Genomic DNA, 23,563 nt, shown 5'->3' with positions numbered 1-23,563 from the left:
CAGCTGTTTCTTTTTCCTACTGTTTTGACTTCTAGTTTTGTTTATAGGTTATTCAGATCATCTCTGAATCCTGGATTTTTCTTTGTCTTCTTTTCCATGCTGAGCATCATTTCTCTGTGTTCTATTGCCATGCTGTATAATTATTTTTTAGAGCAAGTATACTGACTGCTTCAATTGCTGAGAGCAAATTATATACTGTATATATCCTGTAAGTCTGTTGTTAGATTTAGGTATTATGGAGTTATTTTATTCTTTACTCTTTCTTCATGTTAACTCTTGAGTTTTTCTCTTCTATATATTTTCTTGCAACAATCTCATAGCCTTTGTTGACATGTGTTCATCTGAAGAATCTTATTCCTTCCAGGCCCTTGTACTTCAAATATTGCTGAAATCCAGTCATTGGTTAAACATGGTGTCTTGGTGTGTTCCAGCTACTATCACAGAAATACCATAGACTAGGTGGATAATAAACTAAAGAAATTTATTTCTCATAGTTCTGGAGGCTAGGAAGTCCAAGATCAAGGTGCCTACAGATCTGATGTCTGATTCCAGCTTTCTGGTTCTGATTCTCACTGTGTCTTCATGTGACAGAAATGGACAAGCAAATTTTGTAAGGGTACTAATTCCATTCATGAAGGCAGAGCCCTCATGACCAAATCACCTCTCGAAAGCCCCACCTTCTCCTGTGATCACATATTGGGGGGTTAGGACCCTAACATATGAATCCGAGGTGGATGCAGACATTCAATCCACTTGGCAACCTAAGAAGCTAAACAATGCCTTTGCCTCACTTTCAGAACGTGGTTGGCATGGACCCAAAATGGAAAAGCAAGGACTTAGGAGTCACTGAAATCTTAGTTTGAATTCTAGTTCTGCCAGAATAAGCTGTGTTGATTTGGGCAGGTTACTTAATTTATTGGACCCTCAGTCTCTTTATCTGCAGAAGATAATAATGCCTATCATGCATGGCAACCTAGAAGAATAATTAATGTGTTAAAAAACTCTAGGATTCACTCGGAACTCAACAATGGCAGCTACTTTGGAAAATATATTCTGCATTTTCTTTTTAAAGCTTATATAACTCAAGAAAGACATGAAATATTATGTAAGAGGTAAGACAGAAGATTCTATTTCTTTTTATCTACTTATTTATCTGTCTGTCTAGACATCTGTCTGTCTGTCTATCTATCTATCTATCTATCTATCTATCTATCTATCTAATCTCTAAGGCTCACCTGGTGTGTTTTTTCTTCTTTCATAAGGCAAGGGGACCCAACTTCGAATTTTTAGTTTGAGAATTTTCAAATCTACATAAAAGTTGAAATACTAGGAGTTCCTATTGTGGCACAGCAGAAATGAATCTGACTAGGAACCATGAGATTGCAGGTTTGATCCCTGGCCTCCCTCAGTGGGTTAAGGATCTGGCATTGCCATGAGCTGTGGTGTAGGTCACAGAGGTAGCTAGGATCTGATATTGCTGTGGCTGTTGTATAGACTGGCAGCTGTAGCTCTGATTTGGCCCCTAGCCTGGGAACCTCCATATGCCACGAGTATGGCCCTAAAAAGCAAAAAAAAAAAAAAAAAAAAAAAAAAAAAATTGAAATACTAGTTGTACAATAAACTTTTTTTCTAGGTTCATCAATTTTTCATATTAATCAATTATTAATAATTACTAATCATGTCTATTGTATATACATACTTTTTTGTTGAACCATCTGAAACTGTGTCGAAGACATCATAACTCTTCACCCTTAAATACTTCAGCATAAGGGCATTTTCTTGCATAACCCAACTATATTACCTGTAGGAAATTTAATTATAAAAAGTCTATTATTTTTGTTCACTCCCATCCCTCTAGAAAAAGCAAGCCATTAAGAATTCTTGTCGGCAGAGTTCCCGTTGTTTTCTCAGTGGAAACGAATCTAACATGCATGAGACCGCAGGTTCAATCCCTGGCCTTGCTCAGTGGGTTAAGGATCCAGTGTTGCCGTAAACTGTGGTGTAGGTGGCAGACTCAGCTGGGATCTGGTGTTAATGTGGCTGTGGTGTAGACCAGCAGCTACAGCTCTGATTTGACCCCTAGCCTGGGAACCTCAATATGCCTTGGGTGTGGACTGAAAAAGACAAAAACATTAAAAAAAAAAATAAATTTTTATAAAAGAATTCTTATCAGCCCTGGTTTTAGCAGAGACAGAGGTTCTCTGAGAGGGCAGCTTGGTTCTTGGAAGTCAGACCTCATGGCCAACTGTCAACAGTATGAACAAGCAGAGACCCAATTCCTAACGTATTAGCTCTCTAGCTCTTCTACTGAAGGCTGTGCTTATTCAGACATTTTTTTTGTCCTTCCTCAGTGTCTCTTTACTTATCACACTCACTTGTACCTTCTTCTTCCATTCCTGATTCTAACACTTTTCCTATTCTACCTGTGGGAATTCTACCACAGCCTCAGGTTTCACCTTGTCTGCAGACTTCCCTGAAGATATCAGCTCACACCTGTCAGCCTTCTCTGAATTGTTGCTGTACCCCTAGCCCACATCAGTTTATTGAACACTGTCTTGCATTGGAGTTCTCCAATTGTTTTGTGTTCTTTTTATGAAACAACATTTAGGCTCCATATGGGCAAGGTCTTTGAGAACGTAATAGGAGCTTGACAAATATGCATTAATTGATGGGCTTTATTTATAGTTGTGTATGTCTTTGAGTAACAATGGCATTGAACTGACTCAGTGCCCTTTACTCAAGAGTACCCAGCTTTGTCAACAAAAAATGATTTTGCAACTAGCATACTTCCCATCAATTACTCTCACCGTTGCTTTGTATTAGTGGTTTGTCTTTGTCAAAGGGTACAGATTCATTATTTAAGGCAAGATCAGTAGAGGCATCTCCATTTAGGCTGAGGTTTCAAAGCCAGCTGGATCCCAGGTAGCGGAACATCAATCAAACTGCTCTGTGGCCAGAGTGATTCAGATGTTTGAGGTAATTGACATAATTGCAGTGTCACACGGTTTGCTTCGTTATTTAAACTGTATTATCATTTGATTGGTAGAAAAAGCAGTTGTGTACTCCTCCAACCACTTTCTTTCTGGAATCCATATAATTTAAAGTCTCAATTGATATTTTAATTGATTCAATTGTGCTGTATTGGATTTGTTAACAGGCACGATAAGCTTCCTAAAATTGTAGATTTTAATTAATCATTTCTTAAAACTTTTAATAGGGTTTATTTCCTCTTTTATGGAAACTGGGATCATTTTAGATTATTTTTATTTTTTTCTAAAATGCCAAGTAAACTTTGATTCTCTCAAACAAGACAATCTGTTTAGTCATAAAAATGACTCCATTTTGGCTATGTAATTTTGGTTTAAGTAAGAGCAGGAGGTTCTCTTTAACTTAGTGTATTTTTAAGTGTGCTTTTGACCAGAGTTTATTGTTATTCTCCAAGTTCTGGTGCTCGTTTGATTGATGTGTTTCCAGAATCCACAAATAAATCAGTTTCTAGGAATCAAGTCTGCTCCTCTTAGCAGTTTTCAAGAGTACTTGTTCTGGTCTCCACATCCCAGTGCTGTGGCAGGTGGGAGTTTGGGTTCCCAGGTGACTGCCCTGGGGCCAGAACTCCTAGTGAAGATCTCCCCCTAGTCTTGTGTTCTGAATTGAGGAAGTCTGCTCTGTTCCGCACACATGCACTTGAGGGCTAAACATACACATTACATTTTAGCTTTTTCCATACATCCACCTAAATTCAAATTCCACTGAATTTAGGAGAAGCAAAGCAAAACAAATACTATGTTTCGAAACTAGTATAATTCGTTAATTTGTCTTCCGTGACAATCACAATAATCAGTTTGACTGAAATGTTCATGGTTCAACCAGTTTGGTTTTTTTTTTTGTCTTTTTAGGGCTGAACCTGCCCTAAAACAGGCATATGAAAGTTCCCAGGCTAGAGGCTGAATCGAAGCTGTAGCTACTAGCCTATGCCACAGCCACAGCAATGAGGGGTCTGAGCCGTGTCTGTGCCCTACACCTCAGCTCATGGCAACGCTGGCTCCTTAACCTACTGAGCAAGGCCTCATGGATACTAGTTGGGTTTGATGCCACTGAGCCGTGAGGGGGACTCCTGATTCACCCAGTTTTGAGAACATACTTTTCTAGAACTTCATTGTCATAAGTTCAGCAAGTTAAATTGGCTCAATCTATCATAACATAAATGCTTTCTCATAATTTACTGTTGTTTATATTTATTTATTTTAAACTTTATTTAGATGCCATTTCAAATGTTTTAATATTTGACAACTTATAGGACTGTGTTTAGAACGGGCACAACTGTTAGGTAAATGTCATATATGTTTCCTCCTGAATCTTTGTCCTGTGTGACTTCATTTTTACCTCGATATTAATGCCTGGGAGTGATAAAGATCTATTCACATACCTCTTTGGGGACTTGAGCTTTCATGCTGAAAGCTGTTCCTGTAACACTTAATGCATAAATTGTGGTGAGCAGTTTTTATGGTGTGAGTAGCTTAGCTTTTTAAAACCCCTCAAAATACTTTAGTATTGAATTTAGATTCAAATAACACATATTGGGTAGAAAGAAGATGAAAATAAATAAGGTTTAAGAGAATCGAGATTTACTGAACAACTATACTTTAACATAAGCTAAAACTGAAGAAAGTTTTTTTTTTTTTTGAAGATTATTTGAAAACTGTCCATTTCTTATTTCCCTTGCCCTCTTTTACCTTTTTTTTTTCTTTTGTCTTTTTTTAGGGCCACACATGTGGCACATGGAGGTCCCCAGGCTAGGGGTCGAATCAGAGCTACAGCTGCTAGTCTACACCATAGCCACAGCAACACCAGATCTAAGCTGCATCTGCGACCTGCACCACAGCTCACATCAATGCCAGATCCTTAACCCACTGAACAAGGCTAGGGATAGAACCTGCAACCTAATGGTTACTAGTCCAGTTCGTTAACCACTGAGCCACAATGGGAACTCTGCCCTCTTTTACATTTTCTGGCTTTTTACAAGTCATTTTCATTGGAAAAGTCATTTATTTCTTAGAACAACCTACTATGTATGAATATTTAGCTAAAGATTGAAACATGGACAATCTTACAATATCAAAATTATTTTATTCTCTCTCTCGCCTTCCTATCTTGAAGCCCTAGAAATGTAGTCTGTTCCTTGAAGTAGATCCTGAAGGATGTTTCTGGTTTTGTTTTTTAATCAGAAGCATTTCCCATAGCATGAATCTTTTGTCTTTGATTTTTTCACTCTGGTTTTAGAGAAAATAAATTTAAGGGGGCTAAAATCTCTCATTGTCTTTTATTCAGCAAGTGGAAGTATTCTAAATTCTAATTATGTTTTCGAAATACATTCTCTTTTTTCTAAGTAGCCTGTGGGTTGCTCTTCCTTCCATATGTTTTCATTCTTACTTCACAAATGTTGCTTCTATCAAAATCTGCATACTAGACAGGGTTTTAGGCCTTCCTATGTGGCATGTACTTTGCTTACAAAAACCTGCAAATTTTTGCAGATGAGGAAACTGAAGCTAAGACAGTGTGGTTGGAGGAATGAATTGCCCCCAAAGAAGTTTACAGTCTCATCTCCAGAACTGTGATTATGGTCCCTAACATGGTAAGAGAGACTTTGCAGAAGTGATCTCGGTTCAGAAATTGAGATGCGACATGATCCAGGTGGGTCCAATCTAACTATATGAATTCTTAAATACAGACAACTTTTTTTTTGGCTGAAATAGCATTATGATGAAGGAAAAGGTTGCTTTGAAGATGATAGAATGGCTGTGAGGGAAAAAAAATGCTGTCAATCTCCAGAAGCTGGGAATGGTAGGGAAACATTTTCCCTAGAACTTCCAGAAGGAACACAGCCCTTCTAACACCTTAGTTTTAGTTCAGTGAAACTTCTGCCCTCCAGAACTGTACAAGCATACATATATATAAGTTAGAGCATATGTTGTATTACATTTAGTGTTTAAGCCGCTAAATTTGTGTTAACTTGTTATGCAACAATAGAAAACTAATACAGATAAAGTCACTTGTGTATGGTCATCCAACTTTTTAAGAGTTGGCGCCAAAACGTCATGGCTAATGGATTAACCTGGCCTTCTTTCATGCCATGCTGTCTTGGTAGCCAGAACAGAAATGACTGGTACTCTCAGCACATGGAGTCTATGCAAATCTTCACTGTCATGCTTCTTTCCAGCCTTTGGGCTGTTAATTCATTTCTGCTCTTCAATATCTACAACAGTGTCTATTTCTTAATAGAACCCAGTTTATGAATGATAGTGGAAAAATTCACATACTCTATGTGAATATCCTACAGTACTCTGTTAACAATGAGCTTGAAAAGCAAGAGCTGAAAATAGAAAAACATTAGAACTTTTATCTCTTGTGTAGTATTGGCTAACAACGAAAAAAGCCTTTGATTCAACATTGTTACAAGAAAAGGTACATTCCATTCTATTATAATACACTTGAGGTTAAAATTACAAGTTCATTTAGTATCTAGTTTGTGTCACAGGCTGTAGCTAAGTTTTATATCCACACACTATTTTGCCACTCTCCTTATTTTACTGTCTACTGTTCCGTAAAGAAACAAAGAAGTTGATTTGTAAAATTGACTAAACAGAGGACACTGTAGAAAGGATTCTAAGAACTCCCTGTTCTTTTATTGCCATTACTCTGAAGTTACCTTTTGGAGAGGCAAAGATCGTAACTGAAAACATTTCAATCGCATGGACACCTTGACAGACTGCATTGCTACAGGTGAAAATTCAGGACAGAAAATAGCAGTAGAGGAGTAGGGTGAAGAAAATGATTAGATGACTGAAGTTATTTTAAAGTACTCCTGAACATCTTGTTTTGTACAAATATTTACGGAATAAAGTCTCTTCCTTTCCACTATGGGAATTCTTCACAATTCTGTCTGAAAGCTGAATAATAAGCTTGGAGGTAAAGGCTTAACAAATTCATAAATATCAAACAGCTTTTCTTCTCTAAAGATTGCTAAATAAATACTGGTATGCAGTACTAAAGGAAATCATGAACTACCTACCTACTTATTTATTTATGATTTTTTTTTTCTTTTTAGGGCTGCCCCTGTGGCATATGGGTTCCAGGCTAGGGGTCCAATTGGAGCTGCAGCCAAGGGCCTACGCCACAGCCACAGCAATGCAGGATCTGAGCCACGTCTGTGACCTATACCACAGCTGGCAATGCTGGATCCTTAACCTAGTGAGCAAGGCCAGGGATTGAACCCATGTCCTCATGGATACTAGTTGGGTTTGTAACCCACTGAGCCACAACAGAAACTCCCTATTTATGAGTTCTTGTAAAACAGTGTATGTTTTTTATCCATCAGTGATTATTGAAAATAAGGCCAATTCTGAATTTGAGAGAGTGGCTTTACTGAATACTTAAGATTTAATGTTTTTTGAATTATTCCATGACCACTTGTGGTAAGCACTGCTATCTTCCTTGATCCTGACCTTGAAAACTGAGGAGGTGGTTTCCTTTAGATATAAAGGCATCTTCCTATCAGCATACAGCTTTAAAGATAGCAAAGTATTGAAAAGCTTATTAAAAAAAATTAAAGTCACAGTAGTACATCAAACAAGGCCTGTCATCTAGTTCCTTCAGATGCTAGTTGTTTACTTTTTCTAATTTACAAAATTGATACACTCACCATGATGCCAAGCATGTGGTGTTCCAAGTGAAAATAGGGTTACAGTAGTGATGGAAGACCATCTCTTCTTGGTTTTGACAGCTACTGTACACTCTGGTAGAAGTTTCCACTTGAAATTGACCTGGGAAGTCTTTAATATTGGGATTCTTGGGCTCTCTGGAGTTTAGTTTTTTTTTTTTTTTGTCTTTTTGCTATTTCTTCGGGGCTGCTCCCTCGGCATATGGAGGTTCCCAGGCTAAGGGTCGAATCAGAGCTGTAGCCACCAGCCTACGCCAGAGCCACAGCAACGTGGGAGCCGAGCCGCGTCTGCAATCTATACCACAGCTCACGGCAACGCCGGATCGTTAACCCACTGAGCAAGGGCAGGGACCGAACCCACAACCTCATGGTTCCTAACCACTGCGCCACAATGAGAACCCCTGGAGTTTAGTGTATTATAGCAGGAGCAAAGATAAAATAAAGCAATATAGAAGTAAATATCCAGTCTAGTTAAGGGTGCCTTTTATCCAAGGCCACTCTGAATAAATTTGTTTACCATAAATAATGCCTCCTGCCATTATATGTTTTAACTTGAGGATCATTATTTAGTGTTCACGATCCATTTCTACTTATCTTCTTTCCTATGTAAGATTGACATTTGTATGCCTTTGCTTTCTTTCGGTCTATAATAAGCTTCAATAAATACAGTACAGTGTATACTCGGAGATGAACGTATGCTATTTCTGGGCATTTGAATGGCAACAACTTCCTCTTTTCAAACAAAAGGGTCGATTTTTTTCAACACCTCATCATGCCAGTGCTGCTAACCTTCCATTGCCTAACTTTTTGTTTCCTAGGCTGGGTGAGCCAATCCCGCGAAACATCTGTACAGACTAGGGCTGACCAACATATCCCTCTTAGTGCCCCCTTCTTGCTTACTAAATCCGAAGAACCCTAGTGTATAGATCTGTTGGTTTTGCTGCCCTGTACCTTCTTCCTTCTTCTGTTAGCCATATCCAGATTACTTTTGGGGAGCCGCCACTATCCCAAAACATGTTGTTCAATTAGAGGCGCTCTCACTCCTTGGTGTCAGGGTTGGAATTGTCTCAGACCTGGTTGTCCTGTATGGTTCACCCGCTTGGCACAGTGATTGCCCAGAGATGGGCATATGATCCAAGACATTCAGTATGTCTGTTCTAGATCATTTACTGGTATTATTGGGGAAGAGACATCCTTTCTGCTGCTAGTATAGTAGGTCATAAGCCTCAAATCGTTGAAAGCAATCTTATCACACATGGTGAGCCTGCTGTAAAATAAAGCCCTGAGTCAATTGGAGCTGAGGCTAGAGACATGTTCTGAATGAAACTGTCAGAGAACGTGGATCCAGCCATGACTCTTCCCTGAATTTCTGAATTATGCGAACCTCAAATTGTCTTTTTTTTTTTTTTTGAGGGGGCCACACCCATGGCATGCTGAAGTTCCTAGGCCAAGGATCAGGATCGAACCAGCAACACAGCTATAATCAGAGCCATAGCAGTGGCTATGCCAGATAGTGCCACTGAGCCATGAGGACTCTCCTTTCTTATATATTTTTGAGTTGCATTTCACTCACTTGCAACTGAGCCAAGCTATACTGGATGATGAGAAGGGTAATGAATAACATTCTAGTTGTGTCCCAAAGACCCCACAGTGAATTAGGAATCAAATGACTTCCTTATTCATTTCAGGAAACAAACTCTTGTGTGCTGTCTGCAATATCATATTTTTCTTGTGCCCACAACAGATATTGCTAATCAATCACTATCATGAACACTGAGTGCTGTATAGGACTGCATTGTACTCGACAAAGGTAGACCAGAATACAAAATAACCCCATCATGGTTCTAGTATTGTCTTGGTCAGAAAAAAATGAGGTACCATGTGGGCATCAACAGGTGCTCCAAGGACCAGCAATGTCCCACTTGCTTGCGTTAAGTGGTTGACACTATCTGATCTCAGGAGCTTTTGAGGACCTATGGTCTTCCTCTCCCCAGTACTCTTCCACTTCTCCTTGGTGCTCTCTGAATCCTGAAATTTTCTATCAGCGCTTCAGTCTTTGTCTTTACATCTCAATGGTTGTTTATTTTTTTTATATATATATATATATACACACACACACATACACACACACAACACACACACAGTACACACACACATGCTTACATATATGTATGCGTGTGTGTGTGTCTATATATATATGTGTATGTATATAACACTTATGAGAAATTTATTATAGTGCCTTCTTTTGGGGGAAAGATCTGGACAAAATGGAACAATTGGCTCTTATTTATTTATTTTTTTTGTCATTTCTGCATGGTTGGACTTTTCAAATACACTTAAAATTGAAGTATAATGGGCTGAATTTTCTAACTTTGTACACAAGTTATTTTATTTTTTAAAAAAGGCAAATGGATAATCTGTTTTCTTATTTGTTTAGCGCTGCATTAAAAAGCAGTTTTCATAGTATCTACATGTACACCATGTGCTCATTCATTCAGCAAATATTTGAGCCTCGACTTTGCACTGAGCTCTGTTCTAGGTCATGATCATAGCACAGCCATGAGCTTAGCAGACAGTCTCTGCCTTCATGAAGCTTCCATTTCAGTGTCAAGAGCTTTTCTAATAATGTCACCTGGATTTTTTTCATTGTGTTTTTACTACAGTGCTGGGGTGAGGGTTTTATTTTACAAAAGAGGAAGCTAAAAATATAGAGGTGCTAATTCCTTGGCCCCAGGTCACAGAGGAGCAAGTGCAAGGGGTGGAATTTGAGTAGCGGGAGTTGATGTCAGAGCCTGCAGGTGGCATTGGGACACACAGATGGCTCCTAGCATTTGGGAGAGAATATCTGATTAATACCTGTTAATGCATAGATGTCTTTGGGGAAAGCATACTTAAAAGATTTATTCAATCATTTGAGTTTGGCTAAAAGATGTAAGAACAGGTTTTTCTAGAGCACAGAATGTAAAGAGCAAGAGGGCTGGAACTAGGACGATGACGACTGGAAGAGAAAGAAGAAGGGGAAAGGGGGAGGGGAAAAGGGGGGAGGAAGGGAAAGGGGGAGAGGAAGGCAAGAGGAGGGGGTCAACTCACCTCAGGGAATAGTGACCCTCCCCTTGTGGCTTAGCACATTTTGAGTTATGTATGGTAACTTGGCCACTGGCACTGAACACATGATATCTTTCCATCCCCACAACAGCTCTGTCTGGTTCCAAAGCTCAAGTTTTTGCATCTCATTTCCAGCCCCTGTACAGTGTTGTCTGCACTCATTTCTGGAGTAAACCAATCTAGCATGCCCCTAAATGAGGAGATGGAGATTCAGAGGCATAGCATCCAGAGTGGCACAGCCAAGCCAGCCCTGTCTGGGAAGAACACCTAACAAAAGGCTATTTCCTATTAAAACGTCAGTGTTATTTGATAGTGATGTTTTTGGGTGTAAAGTTGGGGTGAGCCCCAAGACTGGATTCCATCTTTTCTCTGATTAGGTATTTGGTCCGTGGAGTTCCCATTGTGATTCAGTGGCAACGAACTGGAGTAGCATTCATGAGGACTCGGGTTCGATCCCTGGCCTTGCTCAATGGGTTAAGGAACTGGCATTGCCCTGAGCTGGGCTGTAGGTCTCAAACGCAGTTCAGATCTGGTGTTGCTGTGGCTGTGGTGTAGGCCGGCAGCTGTAGCTCTGACCCCTAGCCTGGGAACCTCCATGTGCTGTGGGTGCAGCCCTAAAAACACAAAAAGGCTGAAAAAAAAAAAAAGAATTTGGTCTGGAAAAGAACAAGTTTTTATTTTTTGTTTATTTTTGCTTTTTTAGGGCTGCACCCTCAGCATATGGAAGTTCCCAGGCTAGGGGTCAAATCAGAGCTACAGCTGCTGGCCACGAAGGGAACTCCTGAGAGCACAGTTTGTTCCTGGTTTAATGGTGGGTGTAAGTGTATGTGACAGTGTCCACGTAGTGTGTGAGTGTGTGTGTGTGTGTTTGTGAGAGCGAGAGAGAGACAGAGACAGACAGAGGGAGACCAGAGTGGAATTCCAAAGAAATCATTCCCCTGGGAGGTATTAGTTCCTCTTGGGCTGAGCCCTCTGTGGCCAAGCATTCTTTTAAACAGAAGCCCAGGGGCCAGGCAGCCTTCATGTTAGCAGTTATTTTCTCCCTCTCCCGGTTCTCTGTAGAAAAGTTCTTCTGCAATTATTATCTTTAAGTTACCAAGAGAAAATTTCAGGCACACTTAGACCATCTTTAAAAAGCCAACTCTCCTTTATGGTTATTACACTCAGATCTGGGGCTGTGTGTGACCTCACTTAACCCTTCATTCTATCAGAAAGGAGTCCGGTGCCCACAGCTGTTGTTTTCAGGTGGTTTCCTTCAGAAATTGGGTTTTTATATATTCTAGCAGAAGTACACAATCTTTAGTATAAAGTAGAAATTATAGTCTGCATTCATTATCTAGTGTGTATAATGAATCAATCACCCCAAATTTAGAGGCTTAAAACAAGCAACATTTGGAGTTCCCCTTGTGGCTCAGCAGTAACAAATTTAGTATCCCTGAGGACGTGGGTTCGATCCCTGGCCTCCCTCAGTGAGTTAAGGATCTGGCATTGCCATAGCTGTGGTGTAGGCTGGCAGTTGAAGCTCCCATTAGACCCCTAGCCTGGGACCTTCCATGTGCCACAGGTACAGCTCTAAAAAGCAAAAAAAAAGGTGGGGGGGAGTTCCCGTCGTGGCTCAGTGGTTAGCGAATCCGACTAGGAACCATGAGGCTGCAGGTTCGATCCCTGGCCTTGCTCAGTGGGTTAACGATCCGGCATTGCCGTGAGCTGTGGTGTAGGTCACAGACGCGGCTCGGATCCCGCGTTGCTGTGGCTCTGGCGTAGGCCGGCAGCTACAGCTCTGATTAGACCCCTAGCCTGGGAACCTCCATATGCCGTGGGAGCGGCCCAATAAATGGCACAAAAAGGGGGGGGGGCATTTATTATTTCAAAATTGCTATGAGTCAGGTATGCCAAGAGCACTTGGGTGGGTCATTCTGGCTCAGGGGTTCTACAAGGCTGTCATTGAAGGACTGTCAGTCCTTTCCAGGCTCAGCTGGGGGAGGAGCTCCTTCCAAGCTCATCTTGTGGTGGCTTTGAGGGGTCTTGGAAGATCTGCTTCCAAACTCACTCCAGTTTGGAGTTCCCGTCGTGGTGCAGTGGTTAACGAATCCGACTAGGAACCATGAGGTTGCGGGTTCGGTCCCTGGCCTTGCTCAGTGGGTTAAGGATCCGGCGTTGCCGTGAGCTGTGGTGTAGGTTGCAGACGCGGCTCGGATCCCACGTTGCTGTGGCTCTGGCGTAGGCCGGTGGCTACAGCTCCGATTGGACCCCTAGCCTGGGAACCTCCATATGCCGTGGGAGCGGCCCAAGAAATAGCAAAAAAAAAGAGACAAAAAAAAAAAAAAGAAACAAACTCACTCCAGGGCCTCTTAGTAGGGCTGCCCAAGAGCAAGTCATCCAGCAGAGAGGAAGGGAAATCCCCCCTCAAGACAGAAGTGACAGACATTTGGTAACCTAATCTTGGACATGACATCCTATTACTGCTGCCACATTCTGATTGTTAGGAGTGAGTCACCAGGTCTGGTCTGCCCTCGAGGGAATTGATTGCATGAGGGCTGAATAGCAGGGCGGGTGTTGGGGGCCACCTTAGAGGTTACCTACGACAGGCCTGACACAGAAACCTTCCTCTCTGTGGGTTTTCTTGGTCACCCAATACAAACAAACATTTAATTGAGGTTTACTGCATGAAATAGTTTGTGAGATCAAAGGATGCTATTAATTATTCTAAAACAGAGTGAACTTGTATTTGCATTAAGCAGACAAAAGTAAATGATGGGAGGTACATGTGAGAGACCCAGACTCTGAGAAAGTGGCTTCTGAGAACACTGATGACAAGGGAGCCAGCTCTCAATCAGCATTTATTAAGACCTCCGCATAGTGTAGACTGTGCTCAGTGTGAAGTTAACTTCATAGTTCCCCTCACACAGGAAGTGCATTGCCTATTTAGGAAGGCAGGATGGAAAGAAAATGGGATAATGGTAGAAGGATTGACATTACCATGAAGCCCCTAAGATGGTATGGAGGGACTGTTCTAGAACAGGGGTCAGCGAATAGCAGAGGATATACTTCAAGCTGGGTGGGCCGCATATTGTCTCTGCTGCATCTTTTTCTTCTTCTTTTGTACACTCCTTTACAAATGTAAAAATCACTCTTATCTTGCTGGCCAAACAAAAGCAGGCCACAGCCCAGCCTTGGCTTATGGGCTGTAGCATGCCGGTTTCTGCCCTAGATCCTTACTCTAACCATGTGTGAAAAAGCAGTTTCTGCCTCCTAGTCCACTGCCCACAGATACATTTGCAAAAGCTGATAAAAATCAATGACTAGAAAAAAAGACATTTGGGTGGATAATTTTACTTATCAAGTGGGAAGGTGTTTTTGAACAAGGTTAACATTTAATTTGGTGAACTCTCAGCAAGCAGATTGCTCACCATAATGTGAGTAGTGGTTAATGAATCGGACTAGGAAGCATGAGGTTGAGGTTCCAAGCATGAGGCTTGGATCCCACATTGCTGTGGCTCTGGCGTAGGCTGGTGGCTACAGCTCCAATTGGACCCCTAGCCTGGGAACCTCCATATGCCATGGGTGCGGTCCTAGAAAAGGCAAAAAGACCAAAAAAAAAAAAAAACCCCAAAATGTGGGTGGGTCTTATCCAATCAGTTGAGGGCCTGAATAGGGAAAAAAGACTGGCCTTTGCAAGCAAAAGGGAGCTATTCAGCAGACTGCCTTCAGATTAGAACTGTACCATCAGCTCTCCTGGGTCTCAAGCCTACTGGAGCACACTGCTGGTTTGGACTTGCCAGCCTCCATAACTGGGTGAACCAGTTCTTTAGAGTAAATTTCTTTCTGTGTATATGTCCATTGGTTCTCTGGTTCTCTGAAGAACCCTAGCTCCTACAGGCACACAAAATTCAAGTCTCTATTTTTTATTACTAGATTTAAAGACATGCTTTTTATTGGTTGAATTGTTACAAACATTTTTCAATGCTTATTCTTAATTTCTGTACTTATCCCATTGCAGATCAGTACAGGTTATGGCCTGGTCCTCTTCTGCAGACCATTCTCTAGGTAGAACTGCTCTAGGAGGTCAGATACACAGAGCCATCACCAGGTGTTGTTCTGCCAGAAAAGCTCAGATTGAGCTGTGCTCTGTAGTCCTGCAGGCAAGGGAGCAGGGTACCATGTCACTGCAGGCTCAGGCCCATGAGTGGTATGTGTGCATGTACACGTGTGAGATTTGGAGTGACTGAGAGAAGCTGAGTCAGGTAAAATAGTGAGCTTCCTCTGAGTAGAAAGAGAAAAGTTAGAGCTTAGCCCTGTAGGTGGTGAGGGACCACTAGGTTTTTGAGTGTGGTTGTTACTGACTCAACCAACAGTTGTTGCTTTAGGAATGTTAATCTTGGGCAGTGGAAGGGGAGGGTTGCTAGGCAGTTGGGGTCTAGTTCTTGGGCAGTGGGTGGGTGGGTAGTGAGAGATGACATTGAATATCTAGAAGGAGGCCATATTATGAAGCTAAGGAGTCATGGAAATGTCAAAGTAGGGGTTATTTTGACCCATTAAGAGCAATGTGTAGGACTTTACATTAATCCAGGCATGATGAAATGATAAGGGCCTGGATTGGGCTAGCAGCCAGGCCTCTATTCATGTTGCTTAGCTCAGGATTGGCTTAATAAATGATTAGGTGGCCCTGAATGGTGATAAATGAGCACTTCTTCAGACCTGGGCAATAGCTGAATATCTGGTCTCAGCTACTGCATATAAGTACTAATGCCCACCTATATACATATATTAAATACACAACAGTGTTTGAGGCTGATAATCTTTTCTTTTAGTATTGCAAAAGGCCCTCTGGATAATCATCCTTTCTGGGGCTTAGATCTATCATGCAAATTCCATTTGATAACTAGACTTTTTTTTTTTTTTTTTTTAAGTGCTGTATCTGTAGCACATGAAAGTTCCCAGTCTAGGGGTCGAATCTGAATCTGAGCTGAAGCTGCTGGCCTATACCACAACCACAGCAACACCAGAGCTAGTGCATCTGTGACCTATGCCACAGCTTGTGACAATGCTGGATCCTTAACCCACTGAGTAGGGCCAGGGATCGAATAGGCGTCCTCATGAATATAGTCAGATTTGTTTTTGCTGAGGCATGACGAGAACTCTAGATTTTGTCCCTTTGATTAACAGACTATCTCTTAATTTAGGCAGAACTTATAAACCCTAAGGTACGAGCAAAGTGATGTAATTTAGTCATACTCCAGAAATTTGGATTTATGGGCAAATATTTGAAATATTATGATTGACTTGTAGCAATATAATTTAGAAAATTTGTTCCATTACTTATACTTGGAAAACCAGCCCCTTACTCTTCATAGGAGACATTAAAAGAAGTTCTCTAGGCCTCCGTTGTCTTGGGGGTGACCAGACATACCCTCCAGCCTGGGTGGTACTCATTATACACGAGCCTGCTTGCAGAATTGCTCAGACAAGGCCGACACAGTTTCTCAAGCTTGGAGTATTAGGAACTGTTACTCTACATTTCCAGGGAGGGAAGTGGACCATGTCTTTCTCCTCGTAGGAGCCTAGGGGTAGCTGGGCTAATTAAAGCCAGGTTTATCTCTGCACACCTGGTGAGCTGATAGTCCCAGCAAAGTAGCCAATGTGTTGAGAAGAGTGGTCCTCAGAGCTGGTCTCCACACCCGCAGCATCAACATCACCTGGGAATCTGTTAGAAATGCAAATATGTGGAGTTCTAGTTGTGGTGCTATGGAAAGGAATCCAACTAGGAACAATGAGTTTGCGGGTTTGATCCCTGGCCTCTCTCAGTGGGTTAAGGATCTGGTGTTGCCATGAGCTGTGGTGTAGCTTCCAGACTCGGCTTGAATCTGGTGTTTCTGTGACATGGCAGCTATAGCTCTGATTGGACCCCTAGCCTAGGAACCTCCATAATCTGTGAGTGCAGCCCTAAAAAAGCAAAAAAAAAAAAAAAAAAGCAAATGTATGCGCCCCCCCCCCCAATAAGACCCGCTAGGGTAAGGGCCCACCCATCTGATTTAACATGGCTTCCTGATGATCTTCATGGATGCTAAAGTTGGAGAGGAAAAACTTTATTCTGAGTTCCATATTTTAACCCGGGATTTAGTCTTAAACCAGATCAATAGATCTCTGCATCTATTGTGGCAAGAAAGAAAACAATATAGTCACTGTCAGGGATACAAGCAGTATCAAACAGACTGTGAAGGGATAATTGGAGATAATAATGCAGGAATCAGTTCCCTGGGAATTCCTGCTTGAATCTGTTTAGGGATATTTCCAACAGAATTTTTGCACGCCATACGGGAATTTTCTGCACATAGAAAAAGGATGTGAACTTGATAAGCAAAAATGCGTTAAGTTATCAACAAACACCGTCTGTGGCTCCCAAAGTTCCAGGCAGGCAGCTGTAGCTGGTCAGCCCAGCCTGGCTATGAAAATCGAGAAAAGTGTCCCCTGTAGGAGAGGCAGGGTGGGAAGGGTCAGGATTCCTGTTTATTGCAGTTTGCTGGTGCCACATCCCCATCCCCCTCCTGTGTTATAGTTTCTTTGAGAACAAGCTATTTAAAATGAGATACTAACCAATGCCAAATGCAGGGAGAAAAAAAAAAAATCTCATCTCTTTCTCACAAAAAATGCATTGGAGGCAGATTTCCCCAGAATCTAAGTTATTCATTGGCTGCAAATGTACCTTTGGAAGGGGTACAGCAGGGTCTCCCCACATAGGAAGTAAACCAGCTGGGTGTACTTTGTACAACAGATGGATTTTGCCTGAATTTGAAAATCATACTTTTGTAAATCAAATTATATTTGAAATTCAGCAGAGAAATTGCCATTTAAAATGAATTTCCCGGCAGATCTTTTGCCAAGAGTATAATTATTTCATTATTTATGTCATACTGCAAAAAGATTTCCATATGCTTAACCTCAGTGAAGCAGGACTTTCAAGGAATTGGGGAGTCCTCCTCCTTCCTCTTCTTTCTTTTTTTTTTGATTGACAAAGGCTTGACTGAAAGAAAAGAAATCTTGTTTCCAACTTTTATTGAAAATCTTTCTAAAGTACTTAATATTGATTTTTAAAAATTAGTGGGTAGTGGGGAGTTCCCGTCTTGGCTCAGCAGAAATGAATCTGACTAGTATCCATGAGTATGCGGGTCAATCTCTGGCCTCACTTTGGGTTAAGGATCTGGCATTGCTTTGAGTTGAGGTATAGTTCGCAGAGGTGGCTCAGATCTGGTGTTGCGGCACCTGTGGCATAGGCCCATGGCTGTAGCTCTGATTTGATCCCCAGGCTGGGAACTTCCAAATGCCGCAGGTGCAGCCCTAAAAAGCCAAAAAAAAAAAAAAAGAGTTGGTAGTGGATATAATCAAGCCTTTCTTGGTAATTAAAAATTTTGCAGCACTTTTCTATCAGCTGGATAGTGATGGACAGAAGATTAGGTTTAATTTGTGTTGATACAGTGAAAATTAGTTACTGGAATATTAGAATATAACTCCTAGTTTTATTTCTTTTCATTTGGTAGAATGGGGGCTAGGGTGGGGGTAGGGGAGCCAGGTTTAGTACCTTGATCCCTAACCTTCACTGCCATTAATTTAAAATTGAATTAAATTTAAATTCAGGGCTTAATCTACATTTACCATGACTCTTCGTCCCTAACTCTTGGTGCCCCTAGAGATACAAAGACAAACAAGAGATGACCTCAATCCTCAGCGAGCTCCCAGTCTAGGGGGGAAAAACTCTGGTGGACAGGGATGGGGGTCAGGGGTGGTTATAGGGTGGTCCAACCAAGGGATGTGCAGTCCGGGAATCTTTAAACCTGTTTAGGTGATGAATGCCATCACAGAACACAATGGAATGCTGATCCATTTTATTTCACCATGAAAACTAGAATTGATCTTACAAACAGAAAGCATGGCTACTTAAATCTATATATGTACTGTAAAATCAACCCCAGCTGTTGAGCTTAGCAGGATGGACTGTTCCCCAATTTTTTTTTTTTTTTTGGTTAATGTTCATAAGATCCTTGTGAATTCAGTTTGTCACTTGCCAGCACTTGTCGCCAGACAAATAGTAACTAACAGGTGCCAAAATTTGAAGACAATGAAGACTTGTGAAATTTCTACCCATCAATTTAGTTTAAAACTGTGATTTAGGAAATGATGATCCCTCAATTTCTGCAGCAGTGCAGGGAACATCAGGGCTCTGCTGAAGGGTGTGGGAGCATCCGAAGTGCTGAGGGAACGGGCAATGGGCATATTCCCAAAGGATTTATTGCCTTTCTAGCCCCACCCAGGAAGTCCCTTCAGAAGGTACCTGCTCTGCTCCTGGGGGCAGGGCAGGAGTAGAAATCCTACACGGTAGGAATGCACCTGGCTTAGCTTTCTACCTTTCTTTGGCACAATATTCCTTCAGAAAGTAGTTGCTTAATAAGAAAACTGTTGAAAGTTGCCACAAGCCGGAATTTGGAGCATAGTTCTCTATAAAAACAATACTATAATGACCATTAGGTTTACATGACATAGTGTTAAATTAATAAAAAGATACAAATGGGTTGAATAGATTTTATGGGCTGGTCTTAGAAATTACCCTATTTATGACATTATTTGGAGGGAATGGTGATTTTGTATTTTTTAAGATTTAGGGAGTTCCCATTGTGGCTCAGCAGGTGATGAACTTGACTAGTATCCAAGAGGATGTGGGTTCAATCCCTGGCCTCCCTCAGTGTGTAAAGGATCCAGTGTTGCTGTGGCTGTGGTGTAGGCCGGCAGCTGCAGATCCGATTCTCGATCCCTAGCCTGGGAACTTCCATATACCACAGGTGCAGCCCAAAAAAGCAACAAGCAAACAAACAAAAAGATTTACTTTGCAAATGTTTATCTCAAGACTATCATGTTTCAAGGACCTTCTGGACATTCTGGGTCTTAGTTTCCTCTTGTGTTAAATGGAAACAAAAAGAGTTCTTAACCTCATAGGATTACGAGGATTAAATGAATTATAATATATAAAACTGCTCTGAAGAGTGCCTGACTTATGGAAAGTGCTTAATAAATATTGGCTAGCCATTCTCAGTATTACTATATAGTAGTATAATAAATATGGTTCCTCCCCACATGGAAATTCAAACAATTTTTCTAGGCCTGTTAGTGCAATTAGAGTTTCTTGGCATTCTAGTCTTTAAGGGACCAGCTGTTCTCTTGCAGTTGGAGCTGGACTGCCCTGTGAGCAGTTGGTATTTGTCTGTGTGGCTTGACTGGTAAGCAGAGCCCTTTTCACTTTTCCCCTGGGGCTGGAGCATGGCAGAGCAGGGAAGTGGTAGAGAGCTTTTGGCTGCCTCTGGAAACTCTAACCAGTGGCCTTGCCTCATGAGAATTGCAACCCTACCCCCTGCATGTTTATTTGGCAGCCTATGAGGGCTGCAGGCTTGCATATCCATTGTCGCAGGCACTCAGCTTTGTGGACGTTTGGGGGTCTCACTGCCCGTGTAAATCCTGTGAAGGCAAAATTCCATAGTTTGTTATAAGGACTTTCTGGCCTGATCTGGAGGAAGCAGGCAAGAGGTAGAGTTTGACTTTTTCACTTTTCAAAATATGTCAAAAGTCTTACAGTTAGCTTCTTCAATTATGAAGTTCCAGAATTGTTTTGGACATCCTAAAGCAAACACACCAGCTTCAGAAGCTGTCAAAGGTTTGGGACGAATTTCTTACAAGCTTCCTGCTGCTAAGCCTTGCATAGCTCCAAATGAGTCCCCAGTGGATTGAAAGGTGAAAGAACTACACTTTCTTGTGTTGAAAATCTTGGTAAAATGAAGCTTATTAACGTCCAAGTTACACCAAGGTACACAGCTCTGTCAAGTTTCAGGTGAACAGCGACAAGGTAGATAGGACCTGTCTCTTGTAGAACCAGGTGTCCTCCACAACTGATACTCACCTCACCATTTACTCTCGTCTTTTCTAACTTGTCCTTCATAATTAGCCCCTCCCTGTTCAGGGGAATTCTGAGGTCTCCCTAAATTCCCATTCTTTATCTTACCTCATGATAGAATAATTTCCATCCATTCAACCATTGCGGTATTTTTTTTTTTGTGTGTGTGTGTCTTTTTTAGGGCCACACCCGAGGCATATGGAAGTTCCAGGCTAGGGGGTGAATTGGAGCTGCAGCTGCTGACTTACACCACAGCCACAGCAACACAGGATCTGAGCCACGTCTGCGACCTACACCACAGCTCATGGCAATGCCGAATTCTTAACCCACTGAGCAAGGCCAGGGATTGAACCTTTGTCCTCATGAATGCTAGTCAAATTTGTTCCCACTAAGCTATGATGGAAACTATTTTGGTATGTTTTCACGTTTAACTGATTTTCATGTTACCCATGAGGACCTGGCCTTTATGGGAAACAAAACGAAATGAAAACCAGGTATAAAGGCCTTTAACCAAAATTATATAGATTCAATTTTCAATCTGGGTAGGGGTTTGCAGAATTTTATTTTGTTAATTTAAACTTTTCAGCTTAAAACTTAGACCAGGATTTACTAACAGGAAATGTATTTGTTTTTTTCTCCTGCTCTTGAAGTTCTTTAAAAAGTAACTGTCAGAAAAAAAAAGGGGGGGGGGGAGTTCCTGTCCTGGCTTAGCGATAACAAACCCAACAAGTATCTCTGAAGATGAGTGTTCGATCCCTGGCCTCTTTTGGCGGGTCAAGGATCTGGCATTGCTGGGAGCTCTGGTATAGATTGCAGACGCAGCTGGATCTGGTGTTGCTATGGCTGTGGTATAGGCTGGCAGCTGTAGCTCCTTTGAGACCTCCGGCCTGGGAATTTCTATATGCAGAAGGTGTAGCTCTAAAAAAAAAAGAAAGTAACTGTCAGAAGGAAAGCTTATGAAAGTGTCTCTATAGTAGTATTTACTATGGGAGATACTAGACATCTTGAAGAACTACTAACTACTTCCTTTGGTATCATCTTTAGATACTGAGCTTAGGTTTAACTGGTTTTAGTTCAAGGTGGGTCATGAAACTAGTTTTCATCAGTACAGAGAAGCTGTTGTTATCAGCAACTCAGGGGCTGAATACTGCCTGCATCTTTTGAATGTTGGTGGTGGGTGTGGCAGTGGCCCCAAAAAAACATGCAGGTAGACTTCAGATAAATTCTCTTTTTATTATCAGATCTTTACAAATTAATTACTGATATAGTGATCCTTCAGATTTTATATAGGACTGATGTTTGGATTTTCAAACAGGGAGTATAGACAAAAAAAAAAAAAAGAGAACTGCTAAGAGGTAATGTTTTCTGTGTTCTGTTTCAGTGTCAAACTTTATAAGACTGTAACACGACAGTGAAACCTTGATTTCACTGTGGCAGCATGGTGTTCATGGAGCTCAAGAGCAGGGGTCTCAATAGAAAGGGAAGTGGCAGCGTGTGGCACACACCAGTGCAATCTCACTTCTGCTAGACCCACTGTTTGACACACAGACCCAGTGTGATGGTAAAAGTGACTTTTGGGCATATTTAGCAAGTGCTTGAATTGTGTGATTCTCTGAACCAAGCTAAGGAATAGGTACAACTACCTGCAACCAAGATTGGTGACCTTCATTGAATGAAGAAAAACTTACCTGCCTTAAGATGAAAAGATGGAGAAAGAGATCAAGAAGCTGTATTGTGCCATGGATTCACTGTATGCTTGGGATCTGCCCCATTTTACTTCTAGCTGTGTGACCCTGGGCCAGTTGCTTAACCCCTCTGGCTTAATTTTCCTCACTGTACAGTAAGGATATATACATAAAATAAAATGATAAACATGGAAAGGGCTCAGCCTAGTGCTGGGGCATAAAAAAACCACACTCAATAATTGTTGGTAGTGTCCTTTATAGTTTAACTGGTATTTCAAGAGTAGGAACTAATAGGGAGTTCTCTGGTGGCTCAGCAGGTTAAGGATCTGTCATTGTCACTGCCATGGCTCAGGTTGCTGCTGTGGCACTGTGTTCTATCCCTGGCCGGGAAAATTCTGCATACTGTGGCTATGGCTGGGAAGCAACAACAACAACAACAGCAAAAAAAAAAAAAAAAAAAATCACATCAAAAAGCAACTTAAAGACTAGGGAAGAAAAAATATGTATAGTTACTCTTTTAGGAGGTAAAATTGATATGACTATCAATATCATCCAGGAAATTCACTCAGGAGTTTGATCTGTACCTTAAAGAAAAATGTCTATATTAGTTTTATTTTGTTAAAAGATAGTTTCATGATGAAAGTCATTTTATTTTCAAGAGTCTAAGGAAATGAGAAAATTAGAAAGGAAATAGTATATGAATGTGACTATATTATAAAACAAGTAGTGATAATGAATGTGGAAATGTATTTACCTTCTTCGCTTCTCTGGGTAGATGAAGAAGATTTTATAAGTACAAAATGGAAAATTCAATGTTTGTACTATTTAATTCTTTGGTATAAATAAAAATATAATTATGGCATACTTTTTCAATTATATCATACTCCTTTTTACTTTTAAAGCTAGGTGGCTAATAATGCTATATTATTTGTTTTTAAATTTTAACTTTAGAATTTGCAAAGTGATTTTAAAGTTTTTTGAAGTACTTTTATGCTCTTTTAATAATTTGATCCCCAAATAATCCTCTAGTCAGAGCAAGTATGGTACTATTTTTTACATTCTGAAAATGGGAAATGACGTAGAATGACATAGAATGACACAGCTAGTGGAGGATGGGCTTGA

General features: G+C 41.0%; 1 long non-coding RNA gene across 2 annotated transcripts in view; it reads left to right on the top strand.

The window, feature by feature from the left end:
• LOC125117228 (uncharacterized) overlaps positions 1-23,563 on the top strand; it is a 191,113-nt gene that overhangs the window by 156,047 nt on the left and 11,503 nt on the right. The window contains exon 5 of one of the 2 annotated variants that reach the window (XR_007132549.1): positions 5,532-5,632. The exons of the other annotated variant lie outside the window; for it this stretch is intronic. This is a non-coding gene — a long non-coding RNA (uncharacterized LOC125117228). The remainder of the gene's footprint in view (positions 1-5,531; positions 5,633-23,563) is intronic. 2 annotated transcript variants of the gene reach the window in all.

Source organism: Phacochoerus africanus, chromosome 2 (genome assembly GCF_016906955.1).
Source record: "Phacochoerus africanus isolate WHEZ1 chromosome 2, ROS_Pafr_v1, whole genome shotgun sequence".
Classification (NCBI taxonomy): domain Eukaryota; kingdom Metazoa; phylum Chordata; class Mammalia; order Artiodactyla; family Suidae; genus Phacochoerus; species Phacochoerus africanus.
This window is presented reverse-complemented; position numbering and strand designations above follow the sequence as displayed.